This window comes from Lucilia sericata, unplaced genomic scaffold (assembly GCF_015586225.1).
Source record: "Lucilia sericata isolate MDLA Ls3-8-SP2 unplaced genomic scaffold, ASM1558622v1 Contig000137F_arrow, whole genome shotgun sequence".
Classification (NCBI taxonomy): Eukaryota; Metazoa; Arthropoda; class Insecta; order Diptera; family Calliphoridae; genus Lucilia; species Lucilia sericata.
Window position 1 is genome coordinate 571219 of NW_023994169.1, and position 6000 is coordinate 577218.

Sequence of the window (6000 nt, forward strand, 5' to 3'; positions counted from 1 at the left end):
GGGGCTATGCGAAATATTGGATCGATTGTAAAGATTTTCAACATAATTGATTACTGCTATGAAAAAATAATGTGTGACAAAATTCATCGAAATATCTTTGGTAGTTTCTGAGAAAACTTCAAAAGAATGATGAAAAAAACGTAATTTTTTTCGAGGTAGTCTGAAATTTTTACTCATAGCTTTTTACGTTGTGAACCGATTTTGCTGATTTTCAATACCAAACTGCTTAGGATAACAATAAATATTTTGGGTGAATTTGGTTGATTTCCTTTGCTTTGTTTTAACGTGAGCGTGTTTTACACAGACAGACAGACAGACGGACAGACGGACATAGCTAAATCGACTCAGAATTTCATAAGGACCCAGAATATATATACTTTGTTGGGTCTTAGATGAATATTTCTTGGTGTTACACACGGAACGACAAACTTATATATACCCTCTATCACCACTGATGGTGGTGGAGGGTATAAAAATGAGATAGAGCTTAGTGATATGGAGGAAGAAATCACAGAGACGCTACATATTATCTTAATTTAAGGTTTTGTGTTTTATTTATTTATTTATATTTTTTAAATTTGGTTTTGATATTTTATATTAAAATAAAAAACAAATTTATTAAAGAATATAAAAAACATGCGTTTTATTACATTAAAAAAGCATTGTTAAAGGTTTTAGTAATGTATAAATAGAATATATTCAATAATGCCTTATATAGGAGCATTAATGAAGCGCATACATAAAGCTCAGATCTAATAAAATATAAAATACATGATATAAGTGCAAATAGTTGCTATTAAATAAACGCTTTTTGGATTCAAAACCTATTGCTTCTAAGTGGCTCATCTCAAACAAAAATCATGAACTTTTAATGCGCACCAGTAAGTGATTTTGGATTTAGTATCCCTTACAAAATTGCTTCCAGCAAGCATTATTTTTTGTTGGGAATATACACTTTTTAATTGAAAATTTGTAAATTTTATAGTTTTAGATTAGCAAAAATTTTTGACTTTTGAAATTAAATTTCAAGCTTTCGTTACTGTTTTGAATAATTTTTGTGTATTGAACTAAAACTACGATGTAAATATTTTAAAAAAATCTTGTTTTACCATAACAATTATTTTCGTAATGGCATATCCAAATTTTAGGGACCATGCTCGTTACTAATCTGTAATTTGTTTAAGTATTTTACACTGAATTTTATGCATTCCGAAAATTTTATGCATGCGAAATCCGAGATGAAAGCACTATTTTTTTATATATTTTTGACGCAGTGATCAATTGAAATAACAAAATACCTATGTACAGAACAACATTTTACTATTATGGTCCTGTGTAGCCAATCTGCTTAGTTTTTTCACTTTATTAAATTATAAATTTATTTGTTGAACTTACATTTAACTGATTTTAGAAGAACAAAAAATTAAAAATACAGCCTCGTTACTATTTAATGGAATACTAAATGTCTTTACACTCGAATACACACTATTTGTATGAAGTAAAATTAACGAATTGTTGTTGTGTTACTGCGAAAATTTTCTTGAAATCTGCAGCATTAACAGCAGTATCACTATCTCGTTGTTATCTTCTTATCTTTTTTTGAGATTATCAGAATAAAATGTATTTGATTATGCTACTACTGCAACATCATATTATACAAAAGTGACTCAACTAAACTATGCACAAGATACTTATTTATTTATATATATATATATATATATATATATATATATATATATATATATATATATATATATATATATATATATATATATATATATATATATATATATATATATATATAATGGGGGCTTCAAGCCCCCCGGATGAAAGTCCGCCCTTTTTCCTCCAAAATATTCAGATGATTATTAAAATAATTTGTTCAAAATTTGAAGAATCTAGTTCTATTAGTTTCCCAGTTAAACGAAATTTTGTATTTAATTCATATGGGAGGTACCAAGTAACCCATTGGAAGTCCGCCCGTTATATTCTAAATGTTCAGGTGAATGTCAAAGTTCTTCAAGTAAAATTTAATGATTCTAGCTCTAATTGTTTCTCAGATATACGAATTTTTCTATTTTATTCATATGGGGGCTCCAAGCCCCCCAGATGAAAGTCCGCTCTTTTTTCCTTAAAAATGTTCAGATGAATATTAAAGTTCTTCATGCAAAATTTTAAGAATTTAGTTCTATTAGTTTCCCAGATAAACGAATTTTTGTTTTTAATTAATATGGGAGGTGCCGCTCCCCTCATGGGTAGTCCGCCAATTTTTTACCCAAAATGTTTATATGGATGTTAAAGTTCTTTGTGCAAAATTTTAAGAATTTAGTTCTATTAGTTTCCCAGATAAACGAATTTTTGTATATAATTAATATGGGAGGTGCCGCTCCCCTCATGGGTAGTCCGCCAATTTATTACCCAAAATGTTTATATGGATGTTAAAGTTCTTCGTGCTAAATTTTAAGAATTTAGTTCTATTAGTTTCCCAGATAAACGAATTTTTGTATTTAATTTATATGGGAGGTACCACGCCCCCTAATGCTAGTCCGCCTACTTTTTGTCCTAAATGATCATATTGACACTAAAGTGGCTCCGACAAAATTTGAGGACTATAACTGTTATATTATCTAAAATATACGGATTTTATATTTTCTTAATGTGGGCGTGGCTCATCGCCCACTTGAAATTTCGAAATAAAAAGTAGCCTATTACCTATTCCAGACATGCAGGAATATGCTGTGAAAATTTCAAGAAAATCGGTTCAGCCGTTTAGTAGTCTATAACGTTCAAACATACAAACAAACACACATTCATTTTTATATATATATATACAGTAGTTTTCCGATTTAACGACCATTCAATTCTACGAACATCGCATTTAACGAATAAGCTAATTTTTCCTATTGACTACCTTAAATAACGAACAAAACTTGTTTTTTGTACTCTGTTTAACGAACTAATAAAAATATTATTATTTAAATGAAGATAAAATGACATTTATCAAAAATAACAAATAACCTAAGTTGTAGCAAAAAACTATACCGTTGTTTTAAGCGGTGTTTTTATACCCAAAACTGTAACACATTCTGGGTTCTTATTAAATTTTAGTTCGATGTAGCTATGTCCGTCCTTCAGATAATGACTTTAACTCAATACTCGCTTAACAATACGAGTACGCCGATGAAATTCGATACAAACATGTTCTATACTAACCGAAATCTCTAACAAATTTTATGGGAATCGGTCCATAATTGACCTTACCCTCCATATCAGGCCCCCTTAAGAAAATTTCTTCAACGCTCATTACTCGCTTAAAAATACGAGTATAGCGATGTACTTCGAGAAATAACTTTAAAGCTCATGACTGAATTTAAAATACAGCGATTAAATTCGACACAAATATGGTTTGAAGGTGGGTATATAAGATTCGGAATTTTGTGTTTTGTGCTATTTTAAAAAAAAAAAAAGAATTAATTTTTATAAAATACATTTAAAAAATATTTTATGTACCTATTTTTAATTATTTTCCTACCAAAAACCCACGTTTTAGTTAGTACTGCATATAACGAACTTTTCAATTTTACGAACAGGCCTGACAACATATGGGTTCGTTAAATCGGAAAACTACTGTATATATATATATATATATATATATATATATATATATACTAGCTATACCCAGTGTGGTTCGCTACCCTCATCGTAATGGAATAAAATAAATATTATTGTAAATGTATATACATATACATATCTGCAACATGAAAAAGTCCCTTTTATATAAGTTTGATTTTATGATTCTAGTCTCAATATTACAGACAACTGAAAAAAAACAGTTGAAGAACAAATAAGTACCAGACAGACAGATTCTCCTTTTTATAGATTTTAATTAAATCAGAATGATGCATGTTTGATTTTTAACCAGAAATTCCTCTCATATAGATTTTTATATAATCAGGAAGCTGCGTGTCCAATTTTATGATTTTAGGTTCAACATTATAGAAAATTCGAAAAGTATTAGTAAAAGAACAAAAAAGTACCAGAAAGTAACCTTTTTAAATTTTCGTTCAATCAGGATACTGCGTGTTTAATTTTATGTTTATATATTCAATATTTTAGAAAACTCGAAAAGTACCAGATGAAGTACGAGAAAGTATCAAAAGACCTCTTTTATTAATTTTAATTTTTCCAAATTCAATATTATAGAAAATTCAAAAAGTAGCAGTTAAAGAACGAAAAGTACCAGAAAATACTCCAGTTTAAATTTTCATTCACTCAAGTCCCTGATTACTTAGTTTTATGTTTTTAGATTCATTATAATAGAAAATTCAAATAGTACCAGTTGAAGAACGAAGAAGTACCACAGAGTCCTATTTTATATGTTCTCCCTTACTCCGGGCCCTACATCTTAATTTCATGTCTATAGGTTCAATATTATAGAAAATTCAAAAAGTACCTTTCGAAGAACGAAAAAGTACCAAAATTTCTCCTTTTATGTTTTATCACTTACTCAGGGCCCTACACGCTTAATTTTCTGTTTCTAGGTTCAATATTATAGAAAATTTAAAAAGTACCTTTTGAAGAACGAAAAATTACCAGAAGTCCCCTTTTGTAGGTTATCACTTAATCTGGGCCCAAATTACGGCATACGATATCGATCGAAATCTCCATTTAGATTCTATTGAGATTTCGATCGATATCGTATGCCGTAATTTGGGCCCTGTGCTGTACATGCTTAATTTCATGTTTCTAGGTTCAATATTATAAAAAATTCAAAAAGTACCAGTCGAAAAACGAAAAATTACTAAAAAGTACCAAAAAATATCACTTGGTACCGGTGTTCCAAATAAAACCCCATAAATTGGATCATTGCGATTGAATAAAATTAAATTTCCCATTTTTGCCCCTTTTGGTACTTTTTTCCTCCCCAGTAACAAAATAAAAATTCTATTCCAAAAAGTTGCAACATTGTATTGGGAGCCCGTTATTATGTATTCATATGTATAAGTTAATAAACCAAAAACAATGTTTTATGAAAAAAGTACCAAAAATAGGTACAATTTTCACCCCTTAAACATCCGAATATCAAAAAAGTGCTAAATTTATATTTTTATTTTTTCGTCAAGTTATGAAGGAGTCAAAAATATTTTTTAAGTGTTCTCTGGTTTAAAAGATACATGGGGTGCAAAAAAGTACCAAAATACGGGTTCTACCCGTTTATTCCCTATAGGGGCCGATTTTGAAAGAAGTAACAGACACCAGTCCGCTTATTTTTCAAATGAACGACGATAAACTTTAAACTGTTTTTGTATCTTTTATAGTTTAGGAGATATGAGGTTACCTAAACATTCGAATTTCCAAAAATCCCGTCTTAGTGGATCTATTTGGTGGGAGACAAACCTCCTGTCCATATATGTATATATACAGTTGAGTTCAAAATAATAGGAGTGAAAATTTCAAATATTTTATATATAAATTTTTTAGCGAAAGATTTAGATTTTTTATAATCGTTATTTTAAATATTTAAGAAATTTATTTAAAAAAATACATATTATTTTAAATTTATATACAAAATCTATCAAAATAATAGGAGTATTCGATTTAAGTTCAAATATTTTTAAAATAAAAACAGAAACGAAAGGAATTTCATCTAAAATATTATTAATTAATGTGTAGCAGTACAATATCAGTCACTTTTGTCAAGATTTTATTCAGAATTTGGGTATATGAGTCTCCGGAACTTAAAGTCTTTCCGACAACGGTTTTGAGGGGCTTGATGACACATGTGGTGGCCGATTATCCACAAATATGCAGTAATTTATTTAGAAAACCTTAAAAGACGTTATACGCAAGGTCTTTTAACGTTTTGCTTTAGAATCAGTAAGTCGACAACCATACCTACTTCCTATGGAACGACCTTCCACCAATTTGGAATCAATATTCTTTTCATACCACAACACCGCCATTGTATCATATTTGTTTATTGGGAATATGAGAATATAT

The 6000-nt window shown here is 29.1% G+C and overlaps 1 protein-coding gene across 1 annotated transcript in view; it reads right to left on the reverse strand.

Moving 5' to 3' along the window:
* The window catches only part of LOC119601032 (plasma membrane calcium-transporting ATPase 1), a 554548-nt gene extending 553066 nt beyond the window's left edge, over positions 1-1482 (reverse strand). Inside the window, exon 1 of the mRNA XM_037951691.1 lies at positions 1396-1482. The gene's annotated coding sequence lies outside the window, so the exon portion shown is untranslated. The remainder of the gene's footprint in view (positions 1-1395) is intronic.
* Between the last annotated feature and the right edge of the window lie 4518 nt (positions 1483-6000).